A 17,744-nucleotide genomic window follows, 5' to 3' on the forward strand; every position below is an offset into this window, starting at 1 on the left:
GACCATGAACCCTTAGAGAAAAATGTTCCTTGGACCACCCCCGACACGGCTACCTAGTGTAAGTGTGGACTAAAGTTTGTCGCTTAGCTTGTAGGAGCGTTTGAAGCTAAAGCACGCGTTTTCCATAGTAATTTCCATGTAAACTTCAACCCCCGAGCGACAAGCCAGTTTTCAACCAAATGAGCTCAAATTTGGTATGAGAGTCCCTATGGGTACCCTCTACAAGATGGACTTTATTTCAGCCGGATCCGAGCACTTTCGAAAAAAAAATGACCCACCCTAGTATGTATGTATGTGACCAACAAACTAGCTCATGTTTGTCGGCACTGGCTGAACCGATTTGACCTGAACCTGTTGCATTCGACTTGGTTTAGGGTCCTATAGATCGAGTTTTATACAGATTGAAGTTTCGATAAGTAGTTCAAAAGTTATGTATAAAAATGTGTTTTCACATGTATCCGGATCTCACTTAAATGTATGTAAACTATGTCCGGATCTACCATCCGACCAATCGTTGGTTAGGTTATCAAAAGACCTTTCAAACAAGTCCAAAACATTGAAGATCTGGCAACCCTGCCTCGAGATATGTCCACTTAAGTGATATTGGTGTACTTTTTTGAAGCCGGATCTCACTTAAATGTATGTAAACTAAGTCCGGATCCACCATCCGACCCATCAAAAGACCTTTCCAACGAGTCCAAAACATTGAAGATCTGGCAACCCAGTCTCGAGATATGGCCCCATAAGTGATATTGATGTACTTTTTGGAAGCCGGATCTCATTTAAATGTATGTAAACTAGCTCTGGCAACCCTGTATCAAGATATGGCCACTTAAGTGATATTTATGTTTTTTTTTATTCCAGATCTAAAAAATAGATGAAATTTGTGTACAGCCATTGATGGTAATGAGTGAGGAAGGCTCCAACCACATAGGTGGATTAAGATAGTTTTTTGAATGGAAAATGACTATCTAACAAACCATTTCAACGTTGTCGTTCTATCTTGTCGCACGTTGCTTTTTGACGTTCTGACCTTGAATAAACAAAAAAAAAATGGATGTAAAAACCAACAAACGCGTTTTGACTAAATTACCATTCTGTGCATTGTCCCGAAGTCTGGTTGAATTTGGTTGAAGGAGTCCCGAGTTACAATAACAAATGTTTACGGTAGTCGGGCATGTACGTGTGTCAAACGCGTTCTGACCTGAAATTCTTTTGGCCAGTTGACGCACTCACAACAATTTTCAGGGTGTCGCAAGATAGCACGACAAGATTGAAACTTCTTTCATATAAAGAGTGACAACATTGCACGAAGTTTTACCGGTTTTTATTGAATATCTCAGGATAGAAATAAAATTTTGGGGATCTGTGGAGGTCAAAAGGTCAGAATGCTAGAATTGTAAGTTGCATAAAATGGCATTTTTAACTCAATTTGGCTCAAAATCTACGTGCGACAAAGTAGCACGACAATGACGATTTGTAAGCTATTGCATTTTTTGCGATTGTAGTATTAACCTTTAATTTGACAACATACAGGACAATTTAAAGTTGAGAAAAAAATTTGTTAAATATGTTTTTTTTTTTAATTTTATCTGTGCTTGCTGACAATTTCGCAACTCTGTAACTCCTACGTCACGAAATCTGAGGCTCACAGTGACCCAAAAACCCGCTCCTTTGAAGCAGGAAAAAAATAACCCGTACCCATCACATCCGGTGAGTGAGGATTACTTTATGACACGATGCGGAGGGGAGTGGCCATCAAAATAACGAAGCCAAAAAAAAAAAGACTCTACTCGTGACATTCACTCTAACGCAACTCGTCTCCTCCTGCAGCAGCAGGTCGTCACGTCAGTCTGTCACTTAGTCATTCGGCTGGTTGACGACGCGGTGGCGGTGGTGGAATTTGTCAGGATCAATGAATAATGAATGCGTGCCGTGTACCACGTGGAGTACGAGCTCGTCAGCATGATTTGCGCGGGGGTGCGGCAAAATCAAGGGTTTTGCTGGGTACGTGAAATTCGGGTCCCCTTTTTGAAGGCGAATTATGTTTTGTGGAGAATGATTGATTTCCCAGCGCTGTCATTGCGGGAAATTGCTGAACGTTTTTCTCTTTGGTGTTTGAAATATTGAAGTGATTTTTTGTAGGAAATGTTTCTAATTTTTCACTTTTCTTCTCTTCTTTCCAGGTAAGCAACAGCCAACAAGTTCTCGAAACACCTTTCCAACAATTCCGTAAGTGGCTGATTGATTACCGATTGGCAGTGAAATGGACCAGGTCCCAAATGAAGATACAAACCCCCTCAACTTTACTCCTAAAACTGACCGTTTTGAATTGGATTGGCAGGATTTTCCCGAAGGTAGACCTTCACAAAGTATCAAATCCAATTGATCACTTGTAAAATTGCTTTTCCTCCCATCCATTTTCCACCCCTCCAACCAATTTGAACCCAAACCATACGCGAGAAAGAAGAAAAGTGAAAAAATCCCTTCGCTTCAAACTTTTCTCGGGAAAGTGGGAGAAATATTTTACGCTCTTCGTGTACGGACCAACTCCTAATGGTCAGCTGTCGGCCACGTGGCGAACGCGGGTCGGGGAAGAAACCCCCGGAAGGGTAACGTTCTCTTCCACACCGGTCGAAAATCCCCTAATGGGAAAACAAAAGACTGAGTGTAATAAATTTAAAAATAATGACCAATTTACAGGCGAAGTTGGATGTTTCGGCCCGAAATGGGATACCCGGACATTGGCCCACGATGGGCAACCCGGTTATCGATCGTGGAGCGCTTTGATTTAATGCCCTTTGATAGAGTAGATAGAACGTGTCGGGATCTTCGCGCTGGCCGTCCAGGATGGTCGGGCCTTTAATAATTTTTCGCCCGTAGCGTCTGCTTCTGGGAGTGACACCGAAATCGAAACCTCCGGAAGTTTGCGGTTGTTTCGGAACGGGAAACTGAAGCAGCATAATTTATATTCAATCCAACATGTTTATGTTACACTTTTATTGACCATAAATTTATTTTTATATCAGATTCATTGGCATTCCACTGCTGGGGTTCCATTAGGGGGTACACGCAAAAGGCGTGCAAATGTTACGAACAAGGTTGGGACTTTTTTACCTGAAGTCAAACTAAGTACACCTAATCGATGCCAAAACATATTTATTGGGTCTCAGTAGATGTTTGTTGGCAAATTGATGGCTTTCGTTGTATTTTTAAATTATTTGTATATTTTACTAAAGAAATTGTATCAAAATTTAAGCTCTAAGCTCGACGAAACGAAGTTGACTTTATAGCTGTCGGCCACCATTGCTAGTACCAACCACTAGTGTCTTCCTTTTTAACTACAAGGACTTGGCCGCCCTGGGCTCCTAAGCGTTTGAGTACGGCACGGAGCGATGGCGCCGGATACCCATATTTACACTTAGAATTTTAGAGCGCCCACGGTGGGATTCGAACCAGCAATCTCTGGATTGTGAGTCCAGTGCGCAGTCCAATTGATCCACACGGGCGGGACTAACTCTAACTCTAAGCTCTTTGGATGCAAATTCCGTCTTTGGTCATAGGAAGGCCCCCTAATAAAAAAAACATTTTTAAAGAAACATAAACAAAGTTGCAAAAAGTTGTTTTTATCTACTGTTTAATCGGCAAAAAAAGCACGACGACGTGCTATCTTGTCGCACTTTTCTGACGTACGAGAAACGTTTTTTCCGTGAGCAAAGAAAAACGAGACCACGTAATGTAAACAATAACGAACACGTTTTGTTTGGTTCATTTTTCTGTGTATTGTACCGAAATTTGGTTGAGAGCAAGGAAGTTAACGATAAAATTATCGAGGCTCGATAACGATAATGGTAGTTCTATCGTTATCGTCGGGACGATAAAGATAATTTATCGTTATTGTTATCGTTATTTCGATGATTTTATCGGCGATAATCTTATCGCCGATAATGGACGAAAACTCCTTTTCAAAATCTTTTTAAATATATCATCTTAAATCGTCAATGATTTCACTAAGAATATATTTTTTGAAAATGTAGCAAGATTCAAAATATAAACATGTTCTCAAAATTGATTTAAAAACCGTATTTTTATTTAAAAAATCTCAAATTTTCATAATTTGCAATATGGGTATCAAACGAAGCGATTTTTTTAAATGTTTTTTTTTCAGTTTATTTTTGTAAAATACTACAATTTTCACAAAATACCGTATTTTTCGAGAATACTCAGATATTTAAAATTTGCAATATGGGTTAATACGAAGTGAAATTTGGTTTGCTTTTTCACATTAAAAGAGTTTTTTTTTAAATACTAAAATTTTTACAAAATATCGTATTTTTCCGAATGTACTCAAATTTTTATAACTTGCAATATGGATATCAAACGAATCGAAATTTGCTATGCTTTTTCACTTAATTAGAGTTTTTTTTTTGAAAATACTAAAATTTTCACAAATTACCGTAAAAGACTCAAGTTTAGAAAATATGCAATATGGGTATTAAACGAAGCAAAATTTGGTATGCTTTTTCACTTTATTTTAGCTTTTTTTGTTAAATTTATAAATTTGTTACAAAATACCGTATTTTTCGAAAATACTAAAATTTTCAAAATTTGCAAAATGGATATCAAACGAAGCGAATTTTTTGTGCTTTTTCAATATATTAGAGTTTCTTTAATCTAAAATTTTCAAAAAATACCGCATTTTTTCAAAAATACACAAATTTTTTAAACTTCCAATATGTATATCAAACGACGCAAAATTTTGTATAATATAAAACATACACAATTTGAATGTATGCATAAAGCATGCAAAATTTTGCTCCGTTTGATACCCATATTGCATATTAAAAAACTTGGTAATTTGTGAAAATTTTAGTATCTTCAAAAAAAATTACAAAAAGAAATTTCGCTTCGTTTGATATCCATATTGCATTTTATTTTTTAAATTTGATTATTTCAAAAATCGAAATTTTGCAAAAAAAATAGTATTTTACAAAAATACTTTAATAAAAAGAAAAAAAACATACAAAATTACGCTTCGTTTGATACCCATATTGCAAATTATGAAAATTTGAGTATTTTCGAAAAAATACGGTATTTTGGGAACAATTTTGAGAACATGTTTATACTTTGAAACTTACTACATTTTCAAAAAATATGTTCTTAGAGCAACCTTACCAGCGTGAGTATTAGGCCGGTTTTAGCGTTTTGTAACGCGTGTTAGTAACTTTGCTCCCACACCGGTCGTTGCTAAATGGGTTGCTAAACTAAAACATAACGCGTCGGTTGGGAGCGAGTTACCAAATCTAGCAACGCGCTAGCAACGCAACTAAAACTTGGAACTGTCAAAGTTCAAAACAAAGTTTGTTCAGTTTTTATGTTCGAATGTTGTTTATGTGTTTCTTTTTCGTCTTTTTTCGGTCGAAGTGACCAAACCGCGCAAAAATTAAGAAGGAGTTGGATTGCGGCAATAGAAAATCCGGTAAGTATCGTGAAAAATGGCCTGGATTCCGGGTTTACTGGCCACGGAACCGGCTACTGAAGGATTGACTGTTCATGAGAATGGTTTTCCCAGTTTTCTGAATACTCGGAAGGCCAAACAGCATCCTTCCTCTAGCGCAGGGAACTCCTTCCGGATGGTCACGGAGCTGACAAAAAATCCGGCAGCACCATCTCATGCGCAGGGAACTCCTTCCGGATGATGTTTGCTGGTTTCGTAACCATCCGGAACGAGTTCCCTGCGCAAGAGGGAGGATGCTGTTTGGACTTCCGATAGTCAGAGCCGGCAAAAACATCCGGAAGGAGTTCAGGGAGGATGCTTCTTTTTTTTTTGCTGGTTCCCACATAAGGTATTGGGGTCCTTTTCGACCCCAAACTTTAAAAAATCGTCATAAACCAATTTTTTGACCGATTCCGGTTCTTTTGGTCACAAATGAAAGCTTAGGACGTCCCCTTTTCGAAACCGACATGGAAAACCGGATTTGGACACCGGTGGCCGCGGGAATCGGCTATAACCGAAAAAAGACCTTTTTGAGACCCCAACTTTGACGACCTGTATCTCCGGTAAATTTCAACCAATCAGGATGATCGGGGTTGCATTAGACAGGTATTTACCTGTACTTTGACCACATATATTAATATCAGGGCCAGGTGACCTACCGGTTCCGGAAATCCGGAACATCCGAAAAGTTCATGTTTTAATGTTTTACACATATATGTGATACAAATACTCTCACAATGGTTGAAATTGATCCATAAAACTTACTAAAAATACAATACACGATTGCCAGAACCACTCTGGAGTGTTAGTGGCCACTTCCGGGTATCCTGGAACCGGTTCCCGGGTACCCGATGAACGGCCAACTTGACTTTTTTGGTGAAAACCCATCATGTTGCACTTCAAACTCCATGAAATTGAAAGATATGTCCATCTTTGGTAATGCCGTTATTAGCTGAGCCATCCTGGTCAATCTGGAACCGGTTGCCGGTGGCCCCTTGGGGACACTTCCGGAATATGAGAGAAACCCTATCATCCGATATATCAAACTTCATAAAATTGAAAGATATGTCAATCTACGGTCTTGCCGATGTTCGCCGATGTGACCCATTCTTGCCAATCTGGAACAGGTTACCGGTTGCCCCTTGGGTACACTCCTGGAATATGAAAGTAACCCTACCATCCGACATATCAAACTTCATGAAATTGAAAGATTTGTCAATCTACGGTCTTGCCGATGTTCGCCGATGTGACCCATTCTTGCCAATCTGGAACAGGTTACCGGTGGCCCCTTGGGGACACTCTCGAAATATGAGAGAAACCCCATTATCCGACATATCAAACTTCATGAAATTGATAGATATGTCAATGTACGGTCTTGCCGTTGTTCACTGACCCATTCTGGCCGATCTGGAACAGGTTACCGGTAGCCCCTTGGGGACCCTTCCGGAATATGAGAGAAATCCTATCATCCGACATGTCAAACTTTATGAAATTGATAGATATGTCAATGTACGGTCTTGCCGTTGTTCGCTGACCCATTCTGGCCATTTTGGAACCGGTTCCCGGTGGCCCCTTGGGGATAAATATACATCGACATATCAAACTTTATGAAATTGAAAGATATGTCAATTTACGGTCATGCCGTTGTTCGCTGACCCATTCTGGCCATTCTGTAACCGGTTACCGGTGGCCCCTTGGGTACACTCCTGGAATATGAAAGTAACCCTACCATCCGACATATCAAACTTCATGAAATTGAAAGATTTGTCAATCTACGGTCTTGCCGATGTTCGCCGATGTGACCCATTCTTGCCAATCTGGAACAGGTTACCGGTGGCCCCTTGGGGACACTCTCGAAATATGAGAGAAACCCCATTATCCGACATATCAAACTTCATGAAATTGATAGATATGCCAATCTTTGGTCATGCCGTTGATCGTTGACCAATCTTGGCCAATCCTGAACTGGTTACCATTGGCCCCTTTGGGACAATCCCGGAATATGAGAGAAATCCTATCATCTGACATATCAAACTTCATGGAATTGAAGGATGCAGGCACCTAGCTAAGGGGGTGGGCTTCGGGCAAACCCCCCCCCCCCTGATTTTTTTTTGGAAGACATATGGGAGAGAGGGAAGAAGAAGAAAAAAGAAGAAAATATCATGTTCAAGCCCCCCTACCCCCCCCCCCCCGGACCAAAATTCTGGCTACACTTCTGGAAGGATGTGTCAATCTACGGTCATGCCATTGTACGCTTATTCATTCTGGCAATTCTGGAACTAGTTCCCGGTGGCCTCTTGGGGACACATCCAGAATATGAGAGAAACCCTATCATCCGATGTATCAAACTTCATGAAATTTATAGATATTTCAACCAACGGTCAGCGATCAATTGCATAACCTGGGTGCTGAATAGTGGTTCGCAGAACGGCCTCAATTTTGAACTGTCAAAGTGGAACCAATTTACTGTTCGCCAAAAGTAGAGAGTATTGTTATCGATCTTTAAAATTTGTTTTTTTCTTTTTTCAAAAAATGAAAAATTTGTGGCTTTTGAGGACCTGGAGTTGAAGTCAAGAATCTTAAGAAAGTTGAAGGCGAGATCGTCATCTTCTATATATATAAAAAATTTCGACGGTTTTGTTCGAACGCGAATCAATTCAACACGGAACGTCGGATCGAGGTGCTCTTTGTTGCGTTGGGTTCGTATAAGTCCAAGTAAGGTTCTTACGCCAAAAAGTTACAACTTTGGCCACTCTGGAACCGATTCCGGAAAATCTGCAGATTGTTTGCGAACAGTAACATAAAATAAAATTTTGATCACAGGAGGCTAAATCAGGGATGCCAGATTTGCAGATTTCTCTGCAAATTTGCAGATTTCCGAAATTTGTTGCAGACAACTTTTTCATTGCAGATTTTTGCAGATATTTTACCGATGAGGTTTGCAAAAAAAAAAAAATAATCCTTATGTGATCCTTATTTCTTTGAATAAGTTGAGTAACCCAACAGTACATAGCATTTACAAATTTAGAATCAATCTTTTTAGACTTACGTCAAGTTTGATTACTGTCAAAATATGCAAGTATTCCGAATTTTCCCAACTATTTTTTTAATCACTGTTCCCAAGTGATTGTCGGAAAAAATATAAATCAGATTGCGCGCTCTACAACATGGCTTTGGTGTACTCTACTGCAAGCTTTGGTGTACTCTACTGCAAATCTTGGTATTCAAAAGGTTGAAGTTGCTTGGCTTCAAGAAAATTCAATTGTAATTAATTAATTTCTGTTTCAGTAAATGTTTTCCAAGGTTTTGGCTATTGTTGTTTACTTCATTGTATTTTCAGATTCTTATATGGAACAATTTTGAAAACATAATGGAGACATAAATAGTTCAATTTGAGTTTTAGCATTTTTTAAATAAATTTCTTCATGTTTTGTAATAATTAAGAATTAACGATGAATTAGATTTTCTACCTCTGTTATTTAAAAAAAAAATGAAATGCGAAGTTACATAAGATTTTCAATGTGGTTTTTAAAATATTTTTTTAAATTGCCTTCCATCGGATGGAGAAGTAAAACGTTGGTCCCGGTCTCAGTTGACCGTTAAGTCATTCCGTAAGAGTCGTCCTTCTGGTATATTGTTATTATAAGATATAAGATTAAAAGGTAAATGTTCAATGGCAATTTCTAAATAAAACATTCAATTTAATTAAGATTCAATGATTCAAATATGATTTACATTCGTTTTTACCTAAGTCGCCAAAAATATTGACCAAAAAAATAACGAGTTTTTTCTTAAACATGCTTCACTGTAGCGATTATGTATTAGAGTGTAACAAAAATGACTTTTTGGCGGGCATTCAAGGGTTTGTTCCGGTGGGCATACTAAGCCCAAATCTAAAATATGAGCTTGATTGGACGTAACAGGAGCTGGCGCTCCGCCCTTCAATTTTAAATGGGATTTAACCCGTAAAAAAAGATTTTTTCAAAAATGTCACTTTTTGAGGCATTTTGGCCACTCAAGCGTTTATTTTCAACATCATTGGCGTGTAGGCCAGATCTTTGCGCATCTTTTGGTATTTATAACATTGAAATTTGGAGCACCCTGGAGCTCGGTACAGACCTTCAAAGTTTGGCATTTTTTCGAAAAATCGGCCCCGGCAAAAAGATATGCGTCGCGCCTCGCGACGCCCTAGACGCCATTTGAAGGTCTGTACCCATTGAAGGTCTGTACCGAGCTCCAGGTTGCTCCAAATTTCAATGTTATATATACCAAAAGATGCGCAAGGATCTGGCCTAAACGCCAATGATGTTGAAAATAAACTCTTCAGTGGCCAAAATGCCTCAAAAAGTGAAATTTTTGAAAAAATCTTTTTTTACGGGTTAAATCCCATTTAAAATTGAAGGGCGGAGCGCCAGCTCCTGTTACGTCCAATCAAGCTCATATTTTAGATTTGGGCTTAGTATGCCCACCGGAACAAACCCTTGAATGCCCGCCAAAAAGTCATTTATGTTACACTCTATTATGTATACATTCTTTTTAAAAGTTCAGTTTTCTTTTCGCGGGAAGCACAGGTACAACATTGTTCAATCTACATGACACTTATGTGTGAGAAAATATTCCGGAGTTTCTTTTTCCATTGAGCCGGTACAGCCAAACTTTGTCGATAATTTTGTTCAGTGAGTTTTGTTTTTGATAACATATTCATTTTTGTTAGACAAAAAAACTTATGACAAACAGCTAGTTCAATTTGTCAAAAAAAAACCTAATCAGTTATAACAAACATTATCCCAATTCAATCAACAATGATGTTGCAAATGTTTTTTTTTAGTTTTTGTCTCCGCTTTTCTTTTTTTTCTTTTATAACTTATAAACATGAATATGGAATGTTAAACGACTAATTACAAACGAATCATACATGAATATGATACCAAAGAAAGCTGCTCACTTTTTCTAATGATATTTTTAGCACTTTCTGCATTACTGTTTGTATCACAGTACATATCTACAGATTTTTTTCGAAAAGGTCCTATAAACATATGAAAGACAATAGCTTATAGGACTCTAGATATAAAAGAAAAAAATCTTGTATAATTTTGTCTGATGTATAGAGAACCTAAGGCATTCACATATAAAGAATGATTAGTTGTATTTTCAAGTCAAATGTTCAAACATTCTAAAAACATTTCAACATATATTGTTGTCCTGTTTTTAATTTTAGGTTTGTGTTTCGAATCATTTCAAAATATTTCTTAAATTGCACAAAAACGTCAGTTGCATACTTCTTTTTTATGCCTTATTTTTTTATTTAATTGGATTGATTGAAATAATTATGATTCTAAATTTTGGAAGACTATTTAAATTATTTTTTTAGTTTTAAATTGTTTTCCCATTGAAAATTCGGTAGCAGTGCACACAATATGATTTTTTTTAAATAAATATCATTTTAAAAACTATTGCAATCGATATTTAAAAAGTAATTTTGGCTCACAGAAGGATTTAATGAAGATAAACTTAAAAACTTATAAAAATAAAATAAATCAAAGCATTTCTAGTTTTCAGATAGAGCACAAAGCATAAGTTTTGATTATTTTTTATATTGATAATGCAAACTATTTTTTTTTCATATTTTCAACCGATCCTGTTAAAATAAACAAATAAAATAACTAGTGTCACAAATAAGATTAATTTATTTGGATTATAAGAAAGAAAAACAAAGATTTATTACAAAACTGTGTTTATTTAATTTACTTTTATTTTGTTTAAAATTGTATTGCAATTGTTTTGTCGATTGCATTTGAATACAAATGGTCGTAGAAAGTTTATAAAGTTTAATTTCCTCAGCACAACAACACTTATAAAAAAAATTAAATGCACTTTTTGCGTTATTGTTAAAAAGCTATTCTTTTAATTTCTTCAAACAATATAATTTCAATTAAACAATATATTTTAAGGTGATTTCTTGACACATTTTCAAACATTTTTCAATGTTTTAAAAATATTGGCTTTTTAAAGCTTTTTCCTAACAAAATACATTGCTAAAATGTTTTATTGAAAACAACATCATTTTTTGCTTACTCATTTATAAGTAAATCAATTTTAAACAAATTCCTCAAGAAAGAAATTTCAATTCAAAATTTATGTTTCAAATAAACACATTCAAAACTGTTAGAAATTCAATATTATAGTCATTCTGTTCAATAATCCGAGTTTTTTTTATTTTTGATATACCGTCAGTGGGGGTGACATTAAGTCTGGGGGGTGAGATTGGGTCAAAGTGATTTTTTACGGATTTTACTATTTCTCAGGTTCTTCTTATTGAAACTGAATTCTGTTAAAAGGGTTGTGTAGGGGACATCTTAAGATGACTTCGCTGAAAAAATCTCGTTCCTAAAACAAATCCTGTTATTTTGGCAGCTGTCTAAAGTTGAGGTACGTTTTTGGCCAAAAATGACCTCTCGAAAAATCATTTTTCTAATACTTTTGTTAGAATTGCTCGAAAACTACCCAAATGTTTGAAAATCTCCACTTCAAACATTGTAGCATGTCAATACGATTCCCTCGAACAAGAAACACTGTTGGATGACTTGTTTTTACCATATCGTTGTATTTGAGCATCATTTTAGTTTCATTTGACCTAATGTCACCCCTTCTAAGGGGTGAGATTGGGTCAATTTTCAAACTATTGGCATTCAAGGTAGTGTTCATCAAAATCCACCATATTTTGGGAAAATGTCAGTAAACTATCTAAGAACAAATCTACGTTGAAAGATTTTCGATGTTGTTTAAATTGTTTTTGTTATTAAGAAATTACGAGAGGTGTATCGTTTTTTGACCCATAGTCACCCCCACTGACGGTATTTCAATTTTGTACGAAATTGATAATTATGTTTTCGGACCAAAAGCAAAAACAGATCAAAACGACAGTTAAATATTTATTTATTTTTCATTTTTTGTTTTATTCAAGAGCCAAGTTTATCGAGGAGGAATATCGACAATAAAGTGTTGACTGTCATGTAATTTTTTTAAGAGAACACATACAACTAGAGCGTCCAATTTCCCGTCCTGGGAAAAAAATTCGAGAGATTTCCCGAAAAAAGAATATTTCCCTTATCCCGAAATTCCCGAAATTCTATCAAAAGTATTATTTTTTTGAACTTTTTGGAACATTTTTTTAAATAAAAAATAATGAAATACCATTTACCATTTGAAAATAAAGTACCCCTTCCCGCCAAGGTCAAAATTAAGTTTCTTCTACGTTTTTGTTTACCATGACCAAATTAGATGCAAATTGAATTGATATCATTAAATGTCTCAAAGAGGGTTGTGCTAGAAGAATTAGGTTAATTAGTTTAAAATTGTTCGAGAAATTTTAGTTTAAAGTTGAAAATTTATATGGCACTAAGAACTACAAGGGCGTAAGAGTTTTAAATATGAAACTAATGAACTACTTTTTTGCTATGAAAATGATTTTAACCGAAGGTTGCATCATTTAAAAATCATTGAAAAACTTCTTCGTATTACACAAAAGCGCAAAAAAAATGCAAACATTCCTTCAAAAAACTCGCTCCAAATATTTGAATACTTTGAGTTGTGATTGCATGAAAATTGTATTTCAAGTGAAAAAGATTATTTTTAAGGCAAATTAAATACCTATCTATTAATTCCTGAGCTCAAACCAGTGAAATTTGTTCTGGAAAATATATTTGTATTTTGCTAGCTGAGTGCTCTTTTAGAGAAGTAAATATTGAGAAAAAAAAACCCTAGAAAAAAAAACTTATTTTTTAATATTTTGTATGATTATAAATTTAAAAAATATATTATCTTGAAGTCGTATGTTTTTTACAGGCAGTCAAGGCATTAGTTGATTCTCACACTTATTTTAACCATTGCTATTGCTATTTGTTGCGGCTCCTGGCAACGGTTTCTGGACGAGGTGGACTTTCCTTCGACTTGAGCGGACTGTAAAACCCAAGCCTTTTCTGGCCTACGATTCCGGTAGAAAATAAACACGCAACACTTCCGTAAACAACAAAACTTTCTCTTATTTCTGATTCTATTTACAAGATAACGTGTTTACTCTTCGCGATCTTCCTTGCGACTTCCTTTGCACGCCGTTTCACTGCTGTTTTCTTCCCGCACGTTCGGTCGTTTGCGCGCGAACTCGTCGTCGCGTCGTTGTTTTCGGCTGTCAAAGTTGGCAGCACCGTTTCTGTCAACGCTGCAGGGGTGGGGTGGCGCACACTGGGCAAAGTAGCACAACTTTGGGGCAACACTTCGGCTTGGGCCGAACACTATTCTATACAATTTTGTTGCAAAGTCAGATCAATTTTTGTAAAATTTAAAATTTTCTGAGAATTCACCTTTTCCCGAGAATTTTGTAACCCCGGGAAATTGGACGCTCTACATACAACCCAGACTCGACTGATCAAAGTTTTACTTTTATGAAGTTCTACAGATTTACTTGTGATAATCAAACAAATAAACACAATATTAAAAAAAAAACATTTTATTTTCTTTTTCTTAAGTTGTTGCTCTGGAAGTTTTTTAAGAATTCATATTTTTACTAACTTATTGTTCCACACATTTTCAGCATGAGTTACTTTACAAAATGTAGAGCTAGGTTTCAAGTTTTTTTATGTTTCAGAACATATTGTGTAAAATGCCTAAAGGGTAAATAATAGTGTCGCAAATTTTATTTTTACTTTTTGTTAAGTTATTCAAAAGTATCACAAAATAGGCAGAACTAAAACCGTGCCGAAAGTATTTAATTAAAATTATTTTAGATGAGTTATTTTTTTTCTAAATTTTTGTTCTCGAAAAACATTGAAAACTTAAAAAGTATATTTATATTAGCCTAACCTTGAAATAGGAAAACACAAATTTGAGGAATAAAACATACAAAAGGTATCTTGACAAAAATATGTTAATTTTTGGAATACTGTTTGTATAATTTTAAAATTTTACTAAGGATATCCTGCCGTTTATCGAAAAGTAAAACACAATGCAATTCGATCCAGACTTTTGATCATGCAGGTAAATAAGATTTAATTAAAGCTACAGAACATTTTATTAAGACTTTTACAAATTACTTGAAAATACTGTAAATAATTGTAGCAAAATAGTTTGATTTCTCACAGATTTAAGTACATAAAACATATATGTGAACGTTTTTTGGGTTAAACACCATAATTTTGTTAAACAGAATTGTAGAATACGAATTCATAAACCTAGTTTTGCGTGTATTTGAGTTTGCAGATTTTTGCAGATTTTTGAAAAAAAAAAATTGCAGATAACTCAAAATTTCATCTGGCATCCCTGGGCTAAATAAGCAAAAAATTTATAAAACGTCAACAAACGAAAAAAAGGCAGAACGAAGTTTGTCGGGTAAGGCTTGTTTTTTATAATTATGAATGGAAGTTGTTTATGGAGTCGATGCGGTTGTATCCATGCGGAAGCTGTCTTTATTGTGTGATTCCGTTTGAAAACCTGTTTTAGTGAAAATCTTCTCTGCTTGTTGGATCAGCTTCGCTAGAATTAGCGATGTTTTTTCGCTGATTATAGAACAGCTCATTCACCAGTAAGAAAAAAAGTCATGCTTGTGCTTGAACAGCCTCCTACTTTGTAGATGTAAACAAAGTGGGATCATTCGAAAATCACGTTACGCATTCTCTCTATTCATCACCCAGTGCATAACCGTAGATTAAGGTAGTTTTCAATTTCATGAAGTTTGATATGTCGGATGATAGGATTTCTCTCATATTCCGGAAGTGTCCCCAAGAGGCCACCGGTAACTGGTTCCAGAATGGCCAGGATGGGTCTGCGAACAGCGGCATGACCATAGATCAGGGGTGCTCAAAGTTTTTGAAGGCCGGGCCAAATTTGAAGCTAAAATGAGCTTGCGGGCCAAATTTACAAAAAAAAATGTTGTTAAAAAAATAAATTACGTTATTTTAATGTAAATAATCGGACATTTCTGTCATTTAAAAAAAATCTTTTCAAAATAATAGGAACCACAAAATAACGAGTTTCTATCGGTATTGTTGTTTCTGGTATTTGAAAAAAAGTTCTTAGCTGAATGTACCTGCATCCTCAAAAAAAATTTTTTTTTTGTTTTTATATTTCGAAAATTGTGGTGACATTACATGTTGAACAATTCTTCTATAAGTTAAGTGTGGCTAATGAAAAATCGTTGAGATCCAGAATTTCAACATTTCAATGAAAAAAAAAAATTTGGAAAATGTTTTAAGCTTCCGTATAGTTAACCTGCAATCATTATTTTCAAAAAAAGCGAAACAACATTTATTTATTTCATCGAAAATTCACTAAAATTCACATTATTTTTAATAAACCCAAACATGCTAAAATGATTTTAAATGCTAAGGACTGCATATTAGCCTGTCCCATTTTGAGGTCATGTCGAGGAATTTCAGGTGCTCACTTCTTAAATGATAGATTATGATGTTAGGAACAATGTTTTCTTAGACAAGAAAAAATAATAAAATACTTTCTCGCACCCCCTAGTCGATTTACTGAAAAATGTCACTTTTTTGAACAAATTTTCTAAAATCGCTTGGAATCAATACAAAAACTGATTCGATCTGGTGAGTATTATCTTCAAACGATAGGTTTTTGTCCATAGATTAAGATGCACTATCAATATTGGACCAAAATCTAAGTTTTTGGACTCTCCCAGGCGGATTTATGTCGAAAAAATCGCATTTTTTTGAAACTTTTTTCAGAAATGCTCATTTAATTTAGGGTAGCCTATTTTTCCTAGTAAAACCAATACATGCAGCTTATAGGAAATTTCATGGCGAACATTTTTCCCTCTGAGAAAATGCAATTTCGACACTCCAGAGCCGAGATATTTGAGTTTTAGTGAGGAAAAAAGTGCCAATTTTCAAAATTTCTCAGAATTCAGAAGCAAGGTTTACTAATTACCCGATGTTGCAAGCATGTGTCGCAAAGGTCAGGGTATGCTTTCTTATAGTAATTTTGGCCGCTGAATCCGAATCTGAAATCAAATTTCGTGTAAACAGTGATGTTTTGTAGCTACACCCTTTTGTAATGTTATTTGCGTAATTAAATCGCTGCCATTCAAATTGCTTGCAAGTTCGGTCATACTTTTCTCGGTTTTCGTTCCACTTTGATTGATTTTTTACTTACAGATCTGTTAAATGTTTTTTACTTTTTGATTATCTTAAGCAATTCGAAAAATCGCATATTGTTATTTGGTGGTGGCTTAGGGACTATCCATAAACCACGTGGACACTTTTTTTTTTAATCGCTGACCCCCTCCTCCCCAATTTCCATACAAAACAAATCTTTTTGATATGGAGAGTGGAAAATCGCTGAATCAAAGTGGTATTTACGAAAACCGAAAAAAGTATGATCGAACTTGCAAGCAATTTGAATGGCAGCGATTTTATCACGCAAATAACATTCCAAAAGGGTGTAGTTACATAACATCACTGTTTACACGAATTTTGATTTCAGATTCGGATTCAGCGGCCAAAATTACTATAAGAAAGCATACCCTGACCTTTGCGACACATGCTTGCAACATCGGGTAATTAGTAGGCCTTGCTTCTGAATTCTGAGAAATTTTGAAAATTGGCACATTTTTCCTCACTAAAACTCAAATATCTCGGCTCTGGAGTGTCGAAATTGCATTTTCTCAGAGGGAAAAATGTTCGCCATGAAATTTCCTACAAGCTGCATGTATTGGTTTTACTGGGAAAAATAGGCTACCCTAAATTAAATGAGCATTTCTGAAAAAAGTTTCAAAAAAATGCGATTTTTTCGACATAAATCCGCCTGGGAGAGTCCAAAAACTTAGATTTTGGTCCAATATTGATAGTGCATCTTAATCTATGGACAAAAACCTATCGTTTGAAGATAATACTCACCAGATCGAATCAGTTTTTGTATTGATTCCAAGCGATTTTAGAAAATTTGTTCAAAAAAGTGACATTTTTCAGTAAATCGACTAGGGGGTGCGAGAAAGTATTTTATTATTTTTTCTTGTCTAAGAAAACATTGTTCCTAACATCATAATCTATCATTTAAGAAGTGAGCACCTGAAATTCCTCGACATGACCTCAAAATGGGACAGGCTACTGCATATTTAATTAATTTCAGCTAAATGCTCTTAAATTTCATTTTTTTTAGTTTTTTGAAAATATATTTTTGCTCCTGGTTTTTCGAGTCAATTTTTTAATAATGGTGGAGGGGTGGGTTGATCGAC

The 17,744-nt window shown here is 35.5% G+C and overlaps 1 protein-coding gene across 1 annotated transcript in view; it reads left to right on the forward strand.

Moving 5' to 3' along the window:
- The window catches only part of LOC120413993 (protein couch potato), a 363,237-nt gene that overhangs the window by 173,645 nt on the left and 171,848 nt on the right, over positions 1 to 17,744 (forward strand). The gene's annotated exons all lie outside the window — the stretch shown is intronic.

Source organism: Culex pipiens, chromosome 3 (assembly GCF_016801865.2).
Source record: "Culex pipiens pallens isolate TS chromosome 3, TS_CPP_V2, whole genome shotgun sequence".
NCBI lineage: Eukaryota > Metazoa > Arthropoda > Insecta > Diptera > Culicidae > Culex > Culex pipiens.